This window comes from Mustela nigripes, chromosome 4 (genome assembly GCF_022355385.1).
Source record: "Mustela nigripes isolate SB6536 chromosome 4, MUSNIG.SB6536, whole genome shotgun sequence".
Taxonomy (NCBI): Eukaryota; Metazoa; Chordata; class Mammalia; order Carnivora; family Mustelidae; genus Mustela; species Mustela nigripes.
The window spans coordinates 128,964,424-128,988,198 of record NC_081560.1 but is presented as its reverse complement, the minus strand read 5'-3'; the positions used below and the strand labels follow the sequence as shown (position 1 = coordinate 128,988,198).

At 42.2% G+C, this 23,775-nt stretch overlaps 1 long non-coding RNA gene across 1 annotated transcript in view; it reads left to right on the top strand.

Moving 5' to 3' along the window:
- The window catches only part of LOC132015205 (uncharacterized), a 41,377-nt gene extending 20,459 nt beyond the window's left edge, over positions 1-20,918 (top strand). The window contains exons 2-3 of the long non-coding RNA XR_009403584.1: positions 463-558; positions 20,754-20,918. This is a non-coding gene — a long non-coding RNA (uncharacterized LOC132015205). The remainder of the gene's footprint in view (positions 1-462; positions 559-20,753) is intronic.
- The last annotated feature ends 2,857 nt before the right edge of the window (positions 20,919-23,775 follow it).

The following is a 23,775-nucleotide window of genomic DNA, read 5'->3' as shown; positions in this document are numbered from 1 at the left end:
TTGTCATGGCCATAATGCTAGCTGGGCACATGGAAAGAACTGAAAAAACAAACAAATGAACAAAACAACTAAGCAGACATTAAGACTATGAATAGGAGTCAGAATGGGGGGCAATTTAATTTATCTCAACAAACATGTACCAACCACAAGCAAAGCATTATGGAGGTCAAGATGAACTTTAAAGGAATTTCAAAGGAGGAAAGATTGTGTCTTCTTGGTAAGTAATCGCTTCACAGAAGAAGCAGTATTTCAAGTACAATTTGAATAATAGGTAGATTTTTTTCTAGGTTGGAAATGTAGTGGAGAAAGGTATTCCAATAAAGGAAAAAACAAAAAAATAAAATACCAACCAAAACCAAAACCAAAAGTAGAGTTGGGAAGAGAAAGAACAGTTATGAAGAACTTATGTATCAAGTATTTTAGTTTGTGTTTTACTTAAATCATCTTACTTATTCTTTGCAGAACCAAATAGGGCAAGATTACAGATGAAGAAAGTAACCTTCCTACTGGAGTTGTGACTTGAATCCATGCCTGTGTGACTCAAATCTGGTACAAATGGTAATAATAATAGGTAACATGAATTGAGCTACCTTTTTCCTTATCATCTTAGGAAACCCCATCCTTCGTGAGTCAACACAAACATCTCCTCCCTGGTGATTTTTCCCATAACCTCTGCATCGAGTGCTCTGCCCCTGTCCTAATTAGAATAGCTATTTAAGTATATTACAATTTTCCAATGACATCTGTTTGGAACGCTCTAGATCTAGATCATGAACTTGTTGAGGAGAGGGATGGGGGTGTCTGCCACCTTCTGTAGATGGGCTCTTGGTGGCACTTCTTCGTGTGACCAGATTTTGAATTCATATTCTCATGTGAGATCATCAGATGAGCTGAGTCTGAACTACATGATTGTGCCCTCACTGTAAGAAGTCCAGTAGAGTTTGTATCAACTTTGTGGTGAGATGGGCTGATAAGATGTGGAATCCCCCAACGTACATGTTGGTGTTCAGGTGAGCCAAACATTCAAAAAGAAATTCAGGAGTCTACCAGAGAAGCCAAAGTTGTCAAAATCATTCCTTGAAGCACCTCTGAGTAAAATATAAATAAATTTAAAAATCAATCAATCAATCAATCAATCAATCTTGGCTTGGGTCTGTGTTATGGATAAAGGAAGAATAGGAGAAAGAATAAAGGCATGGCCAGCCTCACAGAGACACACAGTGGGACTCTGCACGGGCAGCAGGTTGCAGAGTTCATCCTCTGAGCTTAGTGTGCACATCACCTGTGGGGTCTGGGGTTTATGGACTCATTTAAAAAATATTTTAATAGTTATTTATTTTCAAGTATATCATGCAAAATAATTAGCACCTCAAAACTGTGAGTTCACAGCTACTACTGCTTAGGAAAAGATTACATTTAAGTTCGGTTTAAAAAGAGTAATTCAATATTAAAAGGATTAGGTTATGATACGGCAGGTGGCACATAGCTGTGGCGTGGTTTCCGCAGGTAGCAGAGGAATGGCTGGAAGCTCCTGCATAGAGACAGGAGGCCAGAGCCTCACTCATTCTCTACATGTCTTTATCTCAATGGGTCTCAACTTCATACTTTAAAGGGGTACAAAAATACCATCTTGGCTTCCTGGAGTGAGGTCTAGACTAGATCTCTTATGCTGTCCAGGTGACTCTTTAGACAGTTTGCCAAGATGGCTTGTGAATTTGGGGGGGATTTAATCTATTCATCCTCATCATTCAGGAGAGACCAGGAAATGTCAGACCCCCAAGTATCAGTCTTTAAATATGGGCCTGCATCTGAGTGGCTTTGGGGGAAGGGTCATCATGGTTGGGTGTGTTTTTTTATGTTTGCTAACTGACATAAGATCAAATTTTGATTTGCTCTAAGTATAGGTCTGCTTCCTGACTCAGCTTCCCATCCCCTGGCTTTCCCATCCCTAAATCCTTCCTTTGAGTTACTGGCCACTAACTCTGAGACTGTGAGCTGACTGAGATGTGAACATGCCCAGTCTAGCTTCCAGTCTAGCTCGTGGTAGGCCCATAATGGATGTAGAAACAAATCTCCTGAGAGTGGACATAATTTTGCTTCTCTAAGTTCAGCTCTCAGGAAATTGTACTACCTTTTTATGTGTCTCCTCCCTCTTCCACACAAATAATTTAGTTACTTATTCCTTGGGGACATTTATGGTTCAACAAGACCTGCCACTTCAGGAAGCAGGGGAGGAGAGAAACTGAGAGGGGGAGAGCACTTTGCATTTGTTAAGGTGTTGGAGTAGCTCTGGCATGGGGAGAACCTGGCTGAAGTGAGGCAGTAGTGGTGAGGACAGCCTGAACTCACTGCTCTGAGCATTTGTGAAATGGCAGCAGAAGGCAGATCTGAATATAAGAGAGATTTGGAGAGGTGCCCTCATTGTAGGGTCTGCTTTCAGATGATTGTTCAGTATAGCTTGTATTGCACTGGCAGAGAGTTTGGACCCTAACAGTTAACCTGGGTCAACTCCCAGACTGAGGAAGTGGGGATCATGCCCTCGGTAACCAAGACTTGATACCATTCATTTCCACTCATGGTTCCATGAATAAACCTCCGATGGGTCATTTCATCATTTAACTGCCTCCCCTTGTCTTTGAGTTAGTAATAGTATGGTTGATGATATCTCTGCTCCCCAAATATTCCCTTTTCCTTGTTGGAACTTCAGGGCAGTTACATGTTTCCACCTTGTTAAACGTACAAGTGGCCATATGATTTGCATCTGCCAATGAAATATGGGCCAATGTGATGCATGGCTCCTGGGCAAAAGCTTTAAGAGCCAGCAACATTTTTCTCTCTTTTTCCTCTGCCACAATATCTAGCAATGTTCCAGTTTGGGTCCCCGAGCACACGTGAGTTGGAGCAAAGCCGCAGCGAAACTGCAATGGATACAGAGTGAATTCAAGAGATAAATCTTGCTATTAGAAATCACTGAGCTTTTCTCTGTGTGCTGTTTGTTAGGCCTGTATAAACTAGCCCATCCTGGCTGAAATGTTAATGATGGTAATAATGCCAGCAATAAAAATATTGCCATTTGGGGGAGCTAAGCCCTGTGCTAAGGATTTTGCATGCTCCATCTCATTTAATTTGGTAACAACCTTGTGAAGTAGATCTATTTCCTCAGTTTGCAGATGAGGAAGTTGGAACTCAGATTGAAAAAGTTTATTGTGGTCATATCACTAGAATGGAGGGTCAGGATTTGATCTGGCCCTTGCTCTAAACTGCTTCACCTTATTGTACATATCCATCTCAATAACTCTGTCAAGCTGTCATCCCACACAAGTGCCAAGGCTTCCAACTCTCAGATGCCTCAGATATAAATCCTGGCAAGGAATACACCTACAAAAGCAGGACATTATATCCTCTTATATGAGGAACAAAATAAGAAAGTGTCACTAATCCATTTCTTACAACTTAAAAACCTACTGTTTATCATATAAGAGAAGATAAGATACATAAATATATGATTCCTTATTATAAAAGAATGCCCTACACCTACAAAAATAACCCAATAATGGAAGTTATATAAATGAAAAGCACAAATATTTATCACCAACAAAATGACAATGTACAAGCAAATTTGGAAGGAATACTTATTATGTAAATATACTACATATGTATGCTTATATGCACATATTTATGTGTATGTATTCATACATGTATATATATAAAACACACACATATTATAAATATGTATGTATATAATCTGCTATAGAAGTAATGGATGGATGATTCATATTTCATCCAATATTTCATCCAATAGTCTGGATGATTCATATTTGCCTTGAAGTTTAGTTATTGGATAATTATAGACCTAAAATACTCTTGGTGCAAATGTGCACCATTACATACAGTAGGATTTACCAAACAACTGACAACAAACACAATTAATAATGATATAATGAAACCACAGTAATCTGTAATTAAAAAACAAGAATAGCAACAATTTGAAAACCACAACCAACCAACCCAAAACAGCACTGCTAGTACATTGACAACAATGGATCCTTCCTGAAACCTGTGGGAATTCCAGCTGTGTGCGCCTGGCTTATGTTGGAGTTGGCAATGTCGCCAAGCATTGTCTGGGAGCCAAACTTGTTAGAGCAATGAATTAGCATCCTCGATCCACTTGTAATGCGCTGACTTTAATTTATGAAGACTAAAATTTAGTGACCTCTAATAGTCCACATAGTAATAAATAATCCGTATGGCTATGAATTAAATCAGGACCGGTTTTCTTCCATTGAAATGGCAGCCAATCAATGGGTCTCATTGGTTTTAGTTGGATAATCATAATTCTAGAAGTCTGGTGAACCAGATTGCCTGACTTTTTCCAATGAGATCTCAATTTAGGTAGATTTTCTGGCAAATACCTCCACAAGTAGGGGCCCAGACTCTGGGTGTCTGCTTCCTGTATATTTTCAACAAGGTCTTTGGGGATCTACTGGTCACTTCTGGGGCTGCATTTGTTTTTGTTTTTGTTTTTTTAAGATTTTATTTATTTTATTTGACAGAGAGAGAGATCACAAGTAGGCAGAGAGTCAGGCAGAGAGAAGGGGAAGCAGGCTCCCTGCTGAGCAGAGAATCCAATGTGGGGCTCGATCCCAGGACACTGAGATTATGACCTGAGCCTGAAGACAGCGGCTTAATCCACTGAGCCACCCAGGCACCCTGGGGCTGCATTTGTTTTGCCAGGGGCTTTAGTTCAGAGAGAGGAGTGCCTTGTGTTGAGGGTTTATGTGGTTTGCTGTGACTCAGTGGTGAGCATGACATTTCCTAAGGCTGGGAGAATGCCAGTCCATCCATGGGCCTGTAGAACAGAATGGCCAACCTGTTTCATAGACAGTGATGAGGAAGGAAAAGGAGCTTCAGACTCTGGTGGAGAAATGTTTTTTGGGTCCCTAGCTGGGGACTAAAAGCCTCTGTGTGATTTTTCTCCAGGGCCTCTGTTTGGACCATTATCCAGGTAATTTTTCTGGCTTCCCTATTCCATCACTCCCCACTTCTGTACCCTCCCCTCCTATTGCCACCAGTAGAGGTAAATGGTAATGGATGACTTGGTACCTGTTCAAATGAACATCCAACAACTGGAAAAGACTGTCTTTTTTTTTTTTAGATTCAAGTTTGACCACTCTCAGTTTAAAATATCCTGCTGGCACATACACCTGCTTTGTATGTCCTCAACATGTATATTACTTCTTTTTCTTTATGTATATTACTTCTTAGGATACCAATGGGTATCCTAAGGGTTGAATTATGTCCCCCCAAATAAATACATTGGAGTCCTAACTCCCCCATATCTCAGAATGTGATCTTGCTTGGAATCAGGGTCTTTCCAGCAGTAATCAAGTTAAAATGAGGTCATGAGAATGGGCTCTAATCCAATAAGACATGTACTTATACAAAGGGGACATTTGGACAGAGACAGACATGCAAAGGGAAGACTATTGAAGACACAGGGAGTATACCATCTATAAGTCAAGGAATGCCTACAGCTACCAGAAGCCAGAAGAAAGACATGGAACCGATTCTCCCTTACAACCCTATGAAGGAATCAATTCTGACAACACCTTGATTTAGAATTTCTAGCTTCCAGATCTGTGAGACAATAAATTTCCGTTGTTTACGCCACCCAGTTAAAGCAGCCCCAGGAAACTAATACACCATGTAACATTGCCGATGGTATTAATGCATTAAAGTTTAATTTAATTTAACAAGTGCCTGTCAATGAATTCAGGCAGAGGTGGTGATATCTGATAATGGCTTAATGTGTTTCTCCCTCCTTTAAGCTTCCAAATTTTTTCTTCCCCACTGGGACCTACACTCCATTTTCCCACCAACATTTCACTGTCCCTCAATCTCCTCCATGTCCTCAGTTCACTCTACTAGCTTAGAGTCCCTGGGCCATCATTATAATCCTTTTTTTTTACATCCCATTAATGACTTCACCCTCTTCCTCCTCATTACTCTCTTCTGGAAAACCTCGGCCTTGATTAAGTTCCACTCTCTGATTGTACCCATACAATTAAATGTGGCCAGTGAAAACATACATGAACAGTAACACTTTAATTAATAGCCACTGAAATATCTGGTATGGTCATTCCCTCTCTTCCCAGAGGAAGATTTTTTCCCTCTTCTCCTTCCTCAAAATGCTGTATCCCTACCTCTCCTCTTCCCTCTCAGCTAATGACCTTGCTTCTTGTCTCACAGATGCAATCAATAGAAGATGTCTTCACGTTCCAGTTTCTACATCTACCTAACTCTGGCTGCTGCCTTCTCTGGCCTCTTTTCTCGGTAGATGGGCAGCCCATGCTCTTGTCTCAGTCTGGATCCCCATCATGGGTGCCAGACCTCCACTTTTCTCTCTTGTTTAGGGAGAAGTTGACTCTTGTCACTGAGTCTCCTCTTGTCCTATATCACCAACATTCCCTGTTTACTCATCTGCCGGATACTTCCCATCAGCATACAAACATGCTGTAAGTTTTCACATTTTAAAAAAAAGAAACTCTCCCGACACACACTTCTTCCACCTGCCTCTTCATTTTTTAGAACTTCTCTATGAAAAAACTAGTTGAACAACTTGTCTTTATGCTTTTCTTTTTCTTTTTGTTCTCTCTTGAATTTACTCTGATCAGTCTTTTGCCTCCAGATTAAGGCCACTGAAACTAATTCTGCGAAGGTCACACTCATGTTCTCTAACTGCTATGCCCATTGGTCCATTCTCAGTCCTCAACTTCCTGGACTTCTCAGAAGTACTTGACATGACGATCAGTTCTTCTCATTGAGATACGTTCTTTCTTAGGCCCCAAGATTCCTTATTTATCTGTATTTCCTCCTGTCTCAATAGTCACTCCTTCTGCATATCCTTTGAGGCTTTCTCCTCATTTCCCAAACTGTTGAATGCTGGCATAGTGCCAGGACTCAGCCCTTAGAATTCTTAGCTTCTGTATTGATCTCATGCTCCATGTGATATTCCATCTCATGGTTCAGAATATCTAAATGCTGACCATCCCTATCTTATTTTTCCAATTTTGACCTCTTCCTCGGATGTCAGATTCAGGTGCCCACTCAACACTTCCACTTCGGTGTCTAATAGGATCTTAAAGCTAACAGAGCCCAGAGTAAACTCCAGTCTCATGGGTCTCCCCGACCTTCCAGGCTTTCCTCCAGCAGTGACCCTTTCAGAGTCCATACTAACTCTCCCTATCATCTGCTTAGACTCCAAAATGACACTTACCTCTAACTCCTATTTCATATTTAATCCATCAGAATGAAAGATATGGACTCATCTTTCAAAAGGTATATAATACTTACTGATTTCTCCCACCTTTGCTTCTTACCTTGGTCCCAGCTACAATCATCTAATACCTTGTTTCAGAGATTGTTTCTTAATTGTTTTCTGCACTTCTGACTGTGACACTCTGTTTTACCCAAGCCACCCTGATCCTAATGATAGATTGATTTGCTGTTTATAACAGCCTAATTGAAATATTTTCACCTATTCTGTGTAATTCACCTATTTAAAATGTACAATTTTATGGCTTTTAGTTTATTTACAGAGTCATGAAGCTGTTAGCACAATAAAGTTTAGAACATTGTCATTGCCCCCCCAAAGAAACCCCAAACCATTTCGTGGCCGCTTCTTATTTGTCACCTTCCCTGCCCACCCCCAGTCCCTAGGCAGCTACTAATCTCATTTCTGTCTTTATTAATTTTCTTATTTCGGATATTTTGTATAAACAGAATCATGCAGTATGTGATCCCCTGTGACTGGCTCTTCTCATCCAGCCTGCTGTGTTTGAGGTTCATATTATAACATGGATCAGTGTTTCATTTCTTTTTATTACCAAGTAATATTGTATTCTATAGATAGATTACATTCTATTCATCTGTTCATCAGTTAATGGACATTTGTGTTGTTTCCACTTTGGGCTATTATGAATAATGCTGCTATGAACATTTATGTACAAGCTTTGGCATGCGCATATGTTTTCATGTCTCTTGGGTATATAAGTAGGAGTGGAATTGCTGAGTCATATGGTAACTCTCTGTTTAACCTTTTGAAAAACTGCCAGATTGTTTTCCAAAGTGACTGCATCATTTCACATTTCTACCAGCAATGTATGAAGGTTACACTTTTTCCATATTCTTGCCAACATTTGTTTTATCTGACTTTTTGCTTATAGCCAGCCATCCTAGTGAGTGTGAAGTGATCTCTCATTATTTAGATGTCCTTACACATGTAAGTCAGATCGTGTCACGCCCCCTCCCTTTTCTAAGTACCCAGATGGCTCATCACTCGTAGTAAAATCCAAAGTTCTTCAAGTGGTTGTTAAGGCCCTGTGTGATTTGCTCCCCACCCTTCCCAATCCTACTCTTACCGCCATGTTCCCTTTGGCTCTTTCTGCTCAGTTTGGCCATATACCCTTTGCAGATACCATGCCTTCTGCCTGCAACAAACATTTCTTCCAGATACCCACCCTACTGGCCCCTCACCTCCTTTGGGTCTCTGTTCAACTGTTGCTTTTGTCAGGGAGGTCCTCCCTTAACACTCTTTAGTTCCTGAAGCATCTTTCCTGTAGACACCATAGCCAGCAATTGGGAGTATGTTGAGCCAAGGAGATATTTCAATAGGTGCCCCAAGCCACATGAATTCAGCAGCCTGTCCCTTATTCTTGTAACTTCTACACTGCCCATGACCTTAACAAAACCTGATACTTAAATTAACAACAACAACCACCAAACAAAATTTGCCCCAACTGGATTTTCTTATTCTTTCAGAATAAGGGAAAATAAGGTGGAATGGAAATGCTTATTGGGTAGGATGTTAACATATAACCTATAACATTACGAGAGGAGAGTTGGTATTGGAAATTTGGCCCCATTTTTCCCTTAGGCCCTCTGAAGAGAATGTGCTGTGAATATTTGGAATAACAAAAGGTGATAGGCAGGTGCAAGCATGTGTGTAGGGTGCCCACCAGGCAAGCATTCCAATTCTTACCTTGTCACTAAGTTGCTGGATGACCCTGAATAAATCACTTAACCTTCCTGGGCATATTTTCTCTTTTTGTAAAACAAGGGGGCTGGGCTACATGATCTTTGAGGTCTCCTCTAGACCTGATGTCCTATATTCTGGCATACTTTTCACCTAATGCTTGACTTTAGGCCTTAGGGTCCTGGGAACGGGCAGCTTCAGCCAAAGATCTCCAAATGCAATTTGAACCTGGTGGAGCTTAATGTATTTTTGTGTCTGGGCTTCAGGAGATCAAGCTCTGAGTTGGCAATATGGAGAATTCAGTTGCTATTTTTGACAAGCAGTAGGATTTATTGAACGATACGTTGTATCTGGCAGCATTACTGACAAATCAGGGAACAAGGACTGTGTTAAGAATTTCAAAACAGTTAAAGGGCCTTAAAAGGTAGACCCTAACGAGGACAGTAGATTATTTTAAGAACCATGGGGTTGGTCTTGCAAAACCCTCATTATATAAAACGAGCTACTGAAAGACAGGGAGGTGGCATAAGGGGATATGTGGGGAGGGGAGAGCTTTGGGAGGGAAAGTCTCAGATGGGCTGTGCAAGAGGACTATTACTCTTGTCCTTAGTGGTCAGGTGATTTCTTATTAGTGTGTGTTTGTTGGGAAGAGGGGAAGTGATCATGAAAAATGGTGAGGGCACGAGAGGTTGGTTGAGGGTGGTTTGTCTCTATGTTGCTTGTGGAAATAAAAGACTTAATTCCTATAAAACAAAAGGACTATTAAGGACAAGCAAAGATCAGAGCTCATTTGCACTGAGGTGATGACTTGTGCTAAAATTGGTTTTCTATGTGATAGTTTCAACCGGCCTGATTGCTTAGCATGCCTGAGGGCCACGTCTACCGAAGAGTTATTTATTAGGCCAGGTTAGGGATAAATGGGGCTGGAGCCTAAGATTATGGTTGGGACCCTGGCCCTAGCCTACCAAAAGGCAGAGAGGATGAAGGCATTGGAAAAATTGGGATACAGTTTGTGACTTCTGCCTGAGCAGTTGTCCTCATGGTCCTGCTGATGATAGCTAAGAATCACTGGGTCAGTGTGGGTTTGTGATTCTCCATATGTGGCTCTGAGCAGTCATGGCTTGTGGCTACAAGAAGGGAACTTTTAGTCTAGAGGTGGTCTGTAGGTTTTATGTTCAGTATCAACTTTAATTAATTCCTAGTGATTTCCCAGAGCACTTTGTGGAGAAGGATTCTAAGTTTCTTATCTAGGCTCAGAAGAAAAAAGTAGCTTCATGATTAGCATGAGTTTAGGGAGCAGGTAATATATGGAATCTTATCTCTGTGTGACCCATAGTGGGTCTGCTAGTTCCACCTCGTGGTCATTCCCCTGGATATTGAATATATAACTGGAACAGATATACTTGGTGGTAGGCAGAACCATCACGTTTGTTTCTTTGGTCTAGAAGCTAAAGTTATCTTAGAGCAGAATTTCAAGAGGAATCCCCTGGAACTGCCTCCCTAGTCCCCTTCAAAATTGTGAATTAAAACCAACATTGTACCCTGGAGGGATGGCAGAAATTAGGGTTATCCTTAAATATCCTTAAATATCTAAAAGATACAGGATTGGTGGTATCTACCTCCCCCCCCCCCCAGTTTACCAGTCGAACCCCAACAAAAACTGAATGGATTCCAGTGGTCAACAGTGGACCACACAGCTGTAGACAAACCGTAGTCTCAATGGCAGTGTGATGCTGGATATGATGTCATTGCTAGGGCAGGTTACCATGACCTCAGATGAGTAGACCAGTGTGTGGTCATCGGTGATGAATGTATTTGTTCCAGCCTCATCAATAAGAAAGATTAGAAATATTTCTCATTTTTGGAGAATGGACATTCTTGTCCCAGGGCTTTGTTATTTCTCCTTCTCACTGTCACCAAGTAATCTAAAGGGCTCTGGGCTATCTTTACAACAGAGATAGACCATCACATTGGTCCCTTACCTTGGTGATGTCATGTTTATTGGATCAGATAAGCAAAAGCAGCAACTAAGTAGAGGTTTGGATAAGATCTATGTGCTCCAGAGGGTAAGAGACAAACTTTAAGAAGGTAAGACATTAAATCTGTGAAGCTTTCCAAGACCAAAAAAGTCTAAGTCATGCCAAGGCATCATCTCTAAAGAAAAAATAAACAAATAAACAAATTATCCCATCTTTCTTTTCCCACCACTAAGAAAGAAGAACTGTGTTTTGTAGGCATTTCTGGGTTCTGCTGCAGTGTATTCCACACTTGAGAATACTGCTTCGGTCTCTGTACTATGTGTGGGCCAACAGCACAAAAGGGCTCTGTAACAGATCCAGGCTACAATGCAAGCAGCCCTGCCACTTGCACCATAAGGCTTGGCAGACCCTATGATAATAGAAGTATGTGTGATGCTAAACACCTCCATGTGGAGTTTATGGCACTCTCTCCTAGGAAAATAACAGTGTAGACCCCTGGGATTCTAAAGCAAGGTCATTCCATTCACAGAGGATTATATAGCATTCAGAAAGCGACTCCTTACATGATACCTGTCCTTGGTAGAACAGAACTTCTGACCCTGTACCATCAAGAGATCTTGTGGCCAGAGTGACCCATCATAAGCTGGGTTCTCTCAGATCCACAAAGGCTGGGTGGACCTATCAGCAATCCATCATCATCATTGTCAACATCATCAGCTGGCATTGGACATGGCAGGGTCAGAAGGCAGGAGCAAGCCTTACAAGTGAGTGGCCAGATCCTTGCACCATTCTCACTTTTGCCTCAGTCAGTCTCTTTCAGCACACATATGTCCACATGGAGGGTTCGTTATTACTGTCAGAGGAGGAAAGATCAGAGCTTGTTTCACATATGGGTCTGCTCAATACGTGGGTAGAAACCAAAAACAAGCTGTTGCTGCATGACAGTCCTGCTCAAGAAAGACAGCAGTTGGAGATGCGCTCAATGGGCAGGGCATCAGGGGTACACAAGAGTGCTATTTTGTGCAAAAGGATGAGTGGCCCAAGGTAAGAACTTGTATGGAAAGCATATGCACAGACTCAGTCATGGCAAATGGTTGGCGTGGTTAGACAGAAGCCTGGAAGGAGCAAGATTACAAGACAGGGGACAAGATTTGGGCAAGAAGCATATGGAGGGACTTAAGAAAGGGGGCAGGAACTATAAAGGTCTTTGTATGATATGTTAACGCCCATCTCAGAGCACCTATCCCCAAACCAACACTAGTAACCAAGTACCGTCTTACTGTGGAATCCTGGGCTTTGGCCAATAGGTTCGCTGAATTTTTGTTTAGATTTCAGCTTATTTGCCTCAGAGAGAACTTTCTCAATCACCTTAACTAAGGGCTTGCCCCCTCTACTTTATCATATTGTTTTATTTTTTCCATTGGTCTTTTGTTAAATAATCTTATTTATTGTATGTTGCCTGTGTCTTTGCTAAGTCTTTACCTGATAGAGAAGAGACAACTTTGTCTTATTCACTGCTTTATCCCTTGTGCTAGGAATAGTTCCTGACACATAGTATGCATTCAATACATATTTGTTGAATGAAAAAATAGGGCTCAGCAAGGTTAAGTAACTTGTCCAAGGTCACATAGTTAATTAGTATTACAGCTGGGGTTTGAGGCTGGGGTTTAAGGCTCCAGCATGCTGGTTTTGTGACTTTGGCCAGATACTTAACATCTGTCCTTTGTAACTTAGTTTCTGCATCTATATATGGGGATAATAATAGTATCTACCTCTGGGTTATTGTGACGATAAAAGGAGTTATTATGTATGAGTATTTAGAATAGTGCCTGAAATAGGTGTGGCATAGTAGATGTGTTTACTACTATTAAGTAGAGAATCAGATTTAAACATGGATCTGACTGGGCCTTAAGCTTTGGTGGTGACTCTAAGTGACATTTTTAAAGGCACTGGGCACTTGGGGGATAGACAATGGCTGAGAAGAGATAGGTGTTTGGTGAACAGTAAGCTTCCTAATCTCACCAAAGTAGAATGATGGGCACTATGGGAAACTCAAAACTACAAGATGGTCTCTGTCCTCAAGCAAGTCTTTCCTTTGGACATAATGTTTTAAATGTTTACAACCACATCATGGAGCCAGCTCACTGCTGACTGTCCTGAGGCCAGAAGTGCCCTTCTCCAGGACCAAGGATAGCCATAGCTTTGTTCCAACTGTTACCACACTATGTATCTTGGGACACCTTCCTCAGGTACTGATTGCAACTTATTGTGACCTGTGTCACTGAATTTGCCCTCTTCGTCTCAGAAATAACGGAGGGCAGCCGCCCTGTGGCCCTTGGCCTGACTTACTTTGGGTTTGACTTCTCAACTTCTGACTGCCAAAGACTTTGACCATTGGCTTGGGTGGAATTTATGGCCCAGGACTGTTGGCATTTATACCACTGACTGATGGAAGCACATGGCCACATTCTTATTCCTGACACTCAAAACTTTGTCCAAACCACTCTTGGGTGAATTGCCTTGAACTTTGCCTGGCATTTTGTGCTGGTATTGTTTGCTGAATATTCTAGTGAGTGTTGAGCTTATATTTACTGCATGATTTAATGTAAGTTTTACTGTTTGAGTTGACCTCCAAGAATCAAGGTAAATGACAAGGCCCATTATACCTTATTTTGTAGGTTTGTTCATTGCCACAGCCACGATGCAGTCTGCATTTCTGACAGAGGGGGATGATTTCACATAGGATTCTAGGAGACTCATTGCTTTGATAATATTAAGAATTTGGTTAAAAAATTTTTTTTTCTAATGTGGACTGTGTGAAATATTCTTATCCAGCAGCTTATTTTTTATTTTTGTTTCTTCTTCTTCTTCTTCTTCTTCTTCTTCTTCTTCTTCTTCTTTTTTCTTCCCCTAGCAATGTATTACCAGCTTTTCCTTTGCTTTTGGTCTCAGGAAAGGTTATATGGTGTTTTAATCATATGTGTATATAATGCCCATTAGTACTAATGGGATGTATTCTTTCACTAGGACATAATCGCTAATAGTATGCAAATCAGCACATTCGTTCTTCTCCAATGTTTGCTGAAGGCTTCGTTCTTGGGCAACATATGGTCTCTAGTCACCTCCTCACTCTGCTCTAAAAATTTTCCATTACACATCTTAATCATCAATTTTTTTTTTTTTTTTTGCCTGCTGCTTAAGAAATGAATTAAGGCAGTAAGAATTGAGATGACAACCATTTTTAGATTGAAAAGAACCTCTTTGCCTTGCTGCTAAAACCCACTGTTGCATTTTTTACATTTTTATTTTTCATTTTTTACGTCACCAATTAGCACCTCAAAGTGATTTTTGCGTCTGGCATGCATGGGGTGTGAACTATAAAAATTCTGGTTTCAAAGCTTCTTTTGCTCTGTTCTGTGGGAAAAATTCCCTTTATCAGATAGCAATTGTTCAGGCACAAGGGATAATAGTTTAAGATGTGTCCGAATAGCATTTGTCCAGACAGTCAAAGCAATTTTAGAAAATGTATGGGTCTGATAAAAGTTATCCTTGTGAATAGCCGGAAAGAAGAAATTAATATTGAAAGAGCACCTAGTATATATTAGATACCATGTTTGCCTTCCGTTATTTAGTTTTCATAAAGGCAAAATCAAATAAAGTAACTTGCCCTAGTTAATTTGTTCACTTGCCCCTTTATTCTTTTACAACAAAATAATTTAAAGAGTGCTATCCTGTTCTAGGCATCGCTCTAGGCCCTGGGGATTCCATACTGAATGTGATACACTTGATCCCTGCCTTTCTGGGGCTTGCAACCTAATTGGGAGGATAGATAGAAAATAACTAAACAAAGAATATATCAGTGAGAAGCGTGCCCGGGTGGCTCAGTCAGCTAAGCATCTGCCTTTGGCTCAGGTCATGATTCCAGTGTCCTGGGATCAAGCCCCGTGTTGGACTCCTTGCTCAGCAGGGAGCCTGCTTCTCCCTCTCCCTCTGCTCCTGGCTTATGTTCTTACGTTCTATCTCTTACTTGCTCATTGTATTTGTCTTTCAAATAAATAAAATCTTAAATTTAAAGCCTTTGGAGCACTTATCATTTATTTCCCACTGAGATTATGTATGTATATGTGTGTGTGTATGTGTGTGTGTGTATGTGTATGTATATATATTTAAGATAGAGTGTGTTAAAATAGAGAATAATTGGAGGTGCAGAATGAAAGAAACCTTGATTTTGACCTTGACCTTGAATGCATAGTGTAAGAGGATTAAAGCCTTGGTTCACACCCAAGTGTGAAGTCCCCAAAGCTGTTCCTTCCATTATACTTGTGTCAATTGGGGAACTCTATTTTAAGTTTTGATCATGACTCTGATGACTAACATTTTCTGAGTCCCTAGTATGGGCCAGGCCCCATTCAAGCTTATGTGTTTTTCCAACTACTTTACGAAACAGGAATTATTTTTCCCCATTTTGCAGATAAGAAATCTGAGACTTAAGTCTGAGACTTAAGTTTGCAACTTGCCCAGGTGACATAGTACCATTTTCTCTTTGCTCCCCAGTGCTTTTGCTCTCAGCAGCTGGATTCTATAGCTGAATTTCTTCCCTGAGTCTGAGGGGTTGTGTTTTTCCCGGGAACAGACGTTTAGGCAATGTAGACTGGTTGATGGCACATTCTGTCTCTATATCTTTTTTTTTTTAATATTTTATTTATTTATTTGACAGACAGAGATCACAAGTAGGCAGAGAGGCAGGCAGAGAGAGAGAGAGAGAGGGAAGCAGGCTCCCTGCTGAGCAGAGAGCCCGATGTGGGACTCGATCCTAGGACTCTGAGATCATGACCCAAGCCGAAGGCAGCAGCTTAACCCACTGAGCCACCCAGGCTCCCCTGTCTCTATGTCTTAAGGAAAGAAGAAAGGAAAGAAGGAAGGAAGGAAGGAGAGAAGGAAAAGATCCAGTGTTTGAACGCTGAGTCAAGAATAACAGATTTTGAATGGAGCTTTATTCTTTAAAAACACCTTGTATTTTTCAGATTGAAAAATGACTCTGGGGTGCCTCAGTTGGCTAAGTGTCTGACTCTTGATTTCAGCTGAGGTCATAATCTCAAGATCCTGGGATAGAGCCCCATGTCGGACTCTGTACTCAGTGGACAGTCTGCTGGAGATTCTCTCCCTTTCCCTCTACCCCTGCCCGCACCTCACACACACTCTCTCTCTCTCTCTAAAATAGATAAATCTTGGGGCACCTTGGTGGCCCAGTTGGTTAAATGTCTGCCTTCAGCTCAGGTCATGATTCCAGGGTCCTGGGATGGAGCTCTGCATTAGGTTCCTTGTTCACTGGGAAGTCTGCTCCTCTCTTTGCCCTCCCCCCTGTTTCTGTGCTCTGTTCTCTCTTTCTCCTTCTCAAATAAATAAATCTTTAAAAAATGACTATAAAGTCATGGTGATGGGGGGGGAGATGGAGAAATGTAAAGGTAAAAATTAAAATCACTGTAATTCCATCATCCAGAGAAGGCGGTATTTTTTTCAGCAGCTAAGAACAAAGATGACTGCCATGTATATAGCACCTGTGATATGCCAAGATATGGCATGTATATGCACCTGTGATATGTCACATACATTAACTAATTTAATCATCACAGTAACCCTACATGAAGGGTGTTATTACTATCCCAAAGTTGTGGAAAAGGAAACTGAAGGAAAGAATGGCTAAGTAAGGGGCACCTGGGTGACTCAGTGGGTTAAAGCCTCTGCCTTCGGCTCAGGTCATGATCCCAGGGTCCTGGGATCGAGCCCCGCATCGGGCTCTCTGCTCGGCAGGGAGCCTGCTTTCTCCTCTCTCTCTGCCTGCCTCTCTGCCTACTTGTGATCTCTGTCTGTCAAATAAATAAATAAAATCTTTAGAAAAAAAATGACTAAGTAATATTTCCAAGACCAAAAGATGAAACCTGTGCAGGCAGCCAAGTTCTGGAGTCCATGGTTAGCATTATTTCATGAGTATTTTTCCATGTCCTTTATATATGTTTCAAAATATTTTTAATGGCCGTATGGATATATTTTATATAGCCACCTCCCACTGTTACACACTTAGGTTGTTCTCTCTCTCTCTCTTTTTTTTTTTTGTAATTATAAAAAATGATGCAATGAGCCTCTGTGTCCATGAATCTTTAATCAGCTTTTTGATTATTTCCTTGGGACAGATTCCTGGAAGAGAATGACTTGGTCAGAACTTTTGGCGTGACTTCAAATCTGTGGTAGACGAAAAATATTCAGATGTGTGTCACAGATTTAAGTCACATAGAAACTCAGAAAAGTTGGAGATCTATGTGGGCTGGGTAAAAAAAAAAAAAAAAAAAAAAATCAGGGAAGACTTCCTTAAGGAAGTGGGTGGAGTATGAGATGGTCTTGGATGGTCTTGGATGCAGGGCTGGAGCCCCAATGTGGGGACATTTCTCTAAGGCTCTGGGCATCTCTCTTCTGCACGTCAGTGGACTTGGGCAGGGGGCTGCTGAGAGAAGGCTTCACAGAGCAGAGTCTTACAGGATGAAAAGGAGTTTCCAAGGTGGACAAGAGGTGTGAGGAGAGGGGGTAAGTAGGCCTTGTTGGAACAACCCAGGGAGGTGCAGAGGTGTGAAAGAACTAGAAGGTCTTTGAGTTCGTACAGGAATGATTTGGGAAAAGAGCTCAGAAGAGGTAGCCCAGGGCTAGATCCTGAAAGGCCTTGACCTCCACATGGAGGACCACGAAGTATCTTCCGTTGGCTGTAGAGCATGCCAAAGGCTTTTTGCTTAAAAGAAGTTGTGGTCATGTCTGCATTTTTGACGGCACCATGGTGCCAGGAAGGAGAAGGGAGAGAAGTGTGTACAGGCAGAGAAAACCCCTCCGGGGGATACTTTCTGGGGACTCAGGAGAGTCCCCGGCACCAGCCTGTTTCCAGGAGCTTCGCCCTCAGGCGGCCCTCTTCCTTTTCCCTCTTCCTACCCCAAGAGGAGTACAGACTGAATATTTATAAAACACTGACATAGAGATGAAAAAGCTGCAGAAACAAAGAGCACAAACACTTCCTCTATGTTGTTGAGCATTCACATCCATGAGAAATATGCATGCATGTCAGAGCCGAAAATAATGAGGCGCTACGCTTCCTCGAGCAGATTCCGTGCATCCTGGTCGGGGCCTCGATGGGCAGGAGGGGAGGACGGCTGGAGGGAGGCCGGCTGCTGTCGGCGCGGATGCTCCTTCCCAAGCAGACAGGTCACTCGGTGCTTTCTTCCAGGCAATTATTTTCAGGATGACTGGAGATTTCGATCAACCAATCAAGCTTTTATAGAAGCCACTTTCCTTGATTATGTCCCCGATCTTTAACTCCCAGAGCTTTTCCTCAGGATGGCTTGACAACCTCAAGTTTTCAATTAATTTCTTTTTTCCCACCTCCTGCATCTTGCTTTTGCTTTCATTTGGGGAGCTGGAGTGTTCCTGGGCTCTCTGAATTTCCCACATGGGGTGTGTGTGTGTGTGTGTGTGTGCACTTTAAAGGCTTTTTTGGTGTCTTTCTCTCAATGAGGAATGTCCCATGAAAGAAGAATGATTTGTGAGCAGGAAGCTGAGTGAAGGAGAGCTGAGAATACAGATTGTGGGGTGTAGAGGAGTCTGACCCCTGGGCCGCCAGGTTCAGGACCAGCCCCAGGGGCACCCAGAAGAAGACAGTGTCTGTGTTTTCAAATGCAGCAGGCATATCCATGCTTCAAAATACACTGATGAATATTTTGAATTTTAATGGATACACAGCTATTTCAGTGTGATTTATTCCATGGGAATGATTGCTTTTCTTTTAAAATAAAATTATTTGCATAAGCTATAAGTGACTTAAATAAAAATGCAAGGTAAATATTAGTTCAGATGTTGTGTGGAATGTGGCAAATCTCTTGAAGGTGGCATCTGAGTGTCTTAAGATCAGGAGACACGGGAACGAATTTTGGAATCAGAGAGACGTGGATAAAATTCAAGCTCTGCCTCTTACTCAATGCGTGCCTCTGGGAAAATTTCTTAATATCTCTGCATCTTAGTTTAGTTATATATTTTTTTAAAATCTGTAAAATGGTGTGCACCTTTCAACAGTGTTGGGTTCAGAGATTTAATTGTTCACCCGTGGGGTCTTCCATTCGTTACAGAACTTCTGCTGCGTGCCCCTCGCTGTCTGGGCACAGGGAACACAGCCGTGGAGCCGACAAAACTAACGCCCTCATGGAGCTGCCATTCTAATGAGGAGATAATGAAATGTGTTAGGATGCGTGAAGTGATAGAGGGAGAGGGGGAAAAGGAGGAAATGAAGTGGGACAAGTAGTTCGATGCCAGTGGGAAGAGCCCCAGGGAAGACCCCCAGGCAGGGCAGGGTGGAGACCTTGGGTTTCATTTTAAGAGTGATGGGAAAATTGCGATGACGTGGATGGAGCTAGAGGGTATCATGCTTAGCGAAATAAGTCAATCGGGGAGAGACAACGATCATATGATCTCTCTGATATGAGGAAGGGGAGATGCATTGTGGAGGGTTTGGGGAGTAGGAAAAGAATAAAGAAACAAGGTGGCATCGGGAGGGAGACAAACCATAAGAGACCCTTAAAGTCACGAAACAAACTGAGGGTGGCCGGGGTTGGGGGGGTGGGGGGCAGGGAGAGGGTGGTGGGGTTATGGACATTGGGGAGGTTATGTGCTATGGTGAGTGCTCTGAAGTGTGTAAACCTGGCGATTCACAGACATGTACGCCTGGGGCTAATAATACATTATATGCTTATAAAAAAATTTAAAAAATTATAAAAAAAAGAGTGATGGGAAAAGGGTAGATCCATACATTGTATCCATTGTCAGTGACAAATTCCATGAATATTTGAACAGCTATTCACTTAGTGCCCAGCTCGTGCAGAGCACTCCATTCGGCTTAGAGGTTTGGAGATACCAAGATAAGTTGGATGCAGGAGCCCAAATTCTTTTTGGAGAACCAGGAGTCTGATCAATTAATACCTGTCATCCATCCAGTACCTGCTGTGTGCCAGGCATAGTTCCAAGCATTTCCTCGTAATGCAGTAGTTCGTGTGGACTTTAGAAAACATAACCATATAGTCAGTTATTATCTCCATTTTTCAGATGAGGAAGCTGGGACCGGAGAGGCTTAGCAGCCTGCACAGTGCCTTGCACCTTTCAAAGGGGAGAGAGCGAAATAAACGTGCTCCCTTCGAGGGTCACAGTAGAGTGGGAATGCAGAGCAAACGTTACCCCCAAAGAGGGAGAACAGAGCCGAGGGATGGCAGGTGCTCTGGAGTGAGGCTGCCACTTACTAGCTGCGATGACAGCCACTTTGTCTTTTGTCTCCATGAAATGAGATCAGCGGGAGTATCCATCCTATAGGATTGCTGAGAGGATGTAATGAGGCAGTGTGTGGAAAATGCTTTTGCACTGAGCCTGGCATATGAAAAGCATCTCTCAAGTCTTAGCTACACTCCTCTTCATGAGGGATTGGGAGACACTTCATGGTCTGGGCCTGGGTCTTGAGGGCTGAGTGATAGCCAAGGAGCCAAGGTAGGTAAGTTAATTCTAGGCTGACAGAGAATGTCTGAGGAATAATAGAGTGTCGGTGACTCATGGTGTGTTGGGTGGTGGGGGAGGGTGTAATGGACCATTCTTTTAATTCTATTAATCTGTGACATCAAGGAGACCTTGACTGCCATCCTTAGCACAGGGAACTTTTTTTTTTATAGGCTCCAGGGAAGCTGAGATCCTTTGAGTATTGGGGAGCCCTTGTTCTGACCTGGGCATTGGTGGGCACGTCCAGGAGCAACACAAGAAGATTGCATTCGTCCAGGCTATCAACACTGAACGTTCGACCAGCACAGGAAATGGTGGAGAGAAGGCATGAAGGGTAGAGACGTCTCAGAGGTGGAACCTACAGAGCTTGGGGCCTGATTCCCCCAACTCCTTGCTCTCTCTCTCTCTCACTCACACACACACACACACACACACACACACACACACACACACACACAGCAAGAGAATGACAGATTGACCCCAACACAGCCTTGTTCTATGTCCCACTGGGGATGAGACTATTTAGAGTTCCTTAGTTTTCCCATCTGTAAGGTGAGAAAAATAAAACCAGAAGCTCATGTCTCCCAATGGGATATAGTTATATATTACGTTAGCATTGAGAACCCCGTGGAAATGCAGACTGGTTTCATTTCTCCTGCTAATAAAGGACTGTCTTCCTCCCAGAATCCAGGACCCACAACTTGCATTTTCTGAGTATCAGAAAACAATGGTTTGGGTTTGAGCTGTTCACTCACTTATGATCTGAGATTATTCTAAAAAGACTTCGCAGCTTAGTCTAATTGGGTAATTGGGATGTTTCCAGATGAAATTTGACTTGTATTTTTAAAAAATGCTTTGAAGATTTGGTTGCCATGGTGCTGTTCTGCTGACAAGATCCTTCACTGGCTCCCACTAAGCAGCAATAATGGGCTTCTGTTTATTCTAGGTTTCAGGTTACCCCACCTGAATGTCCTCTGGAACGAAGGAAGGTATGAACCTGGAGGAACCAGGGGCGTCCTTCCCTCGCTCTCCTTGATGGGGATGGGCCGAGGAGAAGGTTTGCCAGTGTTGGGGTGGGGTCCTGGGCCTTGGTGAGGAGGGACTTCCCAGCCCACCTGATCCCAGGGGGCAGCTGGGAGTCGAGGAAAAAGCCACGGCACATCTGCCACCCATAGATTGGGTGGTTCTTTCAGGATGTGAATACTAATCCTCTCGTATTTTGGGCTAATAAGTGTCTGGCAGAGAAAATTATCTTTATTTTAAGAAATAACATGGTTACAAAAATGAATGCTCATGTTTTTATAGTATTACTGTTTTAAATGGGAAAAAGCCTTTCTTCTAATTCAATTTTTCAACCTACCAGACAATCATCCCTCCCCATCGTCCGTAAACTTCTTGTATCCGAGTGTTTATTATAAGAATGTGAAACATCTTTCCCAGATGCAGTATTTTTGGCTTCATTAAAAGTTTTTCTAGTTCCTCTTCAGTCATGTCAATATTTACCTTGGGCAATGTTTTGTATCCTTTTGTTTATAATTCCAGAATTCTCCAAGACAAACTGATTATTCATGACTCTCTGGCCTAGGTTACAATTTAAACATACCTTATGTTGACGTTTTAAGAGTCCAAGTCCCCACACCATTTCCTGTACTTCTTCTCATAGTTTGTGACCTGCTACAGTCACTTCATGCCTTGGTAGGCTTTTGGGTTTATTTTCCTCCTTTCAGGTATCTTCCAAGTACATCTTTTTCATTGATTCTACTCTTAGAACCTTAGCAGGCGAATTTTCTCTTCCCTTCCTTTTAAAATCTCAGGATCCTTTTATCCTGCCAGTGATGCTTTCACGACACTGTGTCAAACCTGTATGTTTTGAGCACTTCCATTGTTTTTCTTAGGGAGCACACTCTTCCATGTTGCCCACTCCCTCTTGTGATATTTCTGGCTGCTGATGAAGAGAACACATGATCCCTGTCTTCATTGTTTACAGACAATGGGATATCTACCTATTAACCATAGTCTAGACTAACGGCTAAACCCCCGTGAGTAAGAGGAGGCCTGAGTGGCCAAACCGACATCATAAAGCTGTAGTATGTTTTTCTTGAGAAGCTCACTTATGTAGAGCCAATCTTTTTTCTTCACTCAGGATTTTACGATTCTGTGTGGTTCTTTTAGTTCTCTAAACGTGCCTTTAACTCCTTTTGAGGAGTTAAAACCCACAAAATCTCTCACATACATTATTTCTTTTGATCCTTACGACAACTTGATGAGGAAGACCCAGCAGATTCCAATGACCTATTTGAGATCAGAAAGTGAGTTGAGTAAGATACGGTTTTTGCCCTGGAGGATATTTATATTAGTAAATGATTTGTTTTATGTACATCTTTCTGTTCCTTTAAAACACTGTACTCTTCCTTGTTTGGGGGACGTTGCATGTGCTACTTCCTTTGCTTGAACTACTTGACTTCTTCCTTTGACTAGCTAAACTCCTACCCGTTTTTCAAATGTCAGCTTTGATTTCACTTCCTCTACGAGCATTCTGTGGTCCTCTAAGTCTAAGGGAGGATTTCTTCCTTTGTGCTCCCATAACAGCCTTAAAAATACATAAGTTGCTTCCAGTATCTGTCCCCTGATGAACACTCCTTAGGCATGTGCTGTGGCCCCCCCCCCCCCCCCCAACCTCTTAGCACATGTGTATTTCTTACTTGCTGTTGTATCCCCTGTACCTAGCTCTGGGAGGGCACTCGGTAAACTGCGGTCAGACGAATAACCGATGCATACTGTGTCTTCTGGTTGTAGTGTCTGGATCCTTGAGTTCAAGAACAAATGCCACAGAGGGCCCCAAGAGCGTCCTGAGAATTTTAGATATATCTGAGTTCATTCTTCGTAATACTGTCTGGTCTTGGTAACTAATGTGATTATTTGTTGCTTATCAAAACAGAATAAAATGAAACCAATAATCTTTTTCCGATTTCTGATTTGTGTCCTGCAAGGGAGAGCTGTCCACATCTTGGGGCCAGGAGTAGGCCTCATAAACAAATTTCATCCCCCGGGTGCTGGGACAAACTCAGGGATGGGCACTTGGCTCAAGCTGGTAACTCTGGGACTCCTGCTGAAACTCTTAAGTAAGAGGGGGTCTCTTCTCCCTTTGAAGATTACAAGCAACAGAAACAAGCATGGCACAGCGGGATCTTCAGG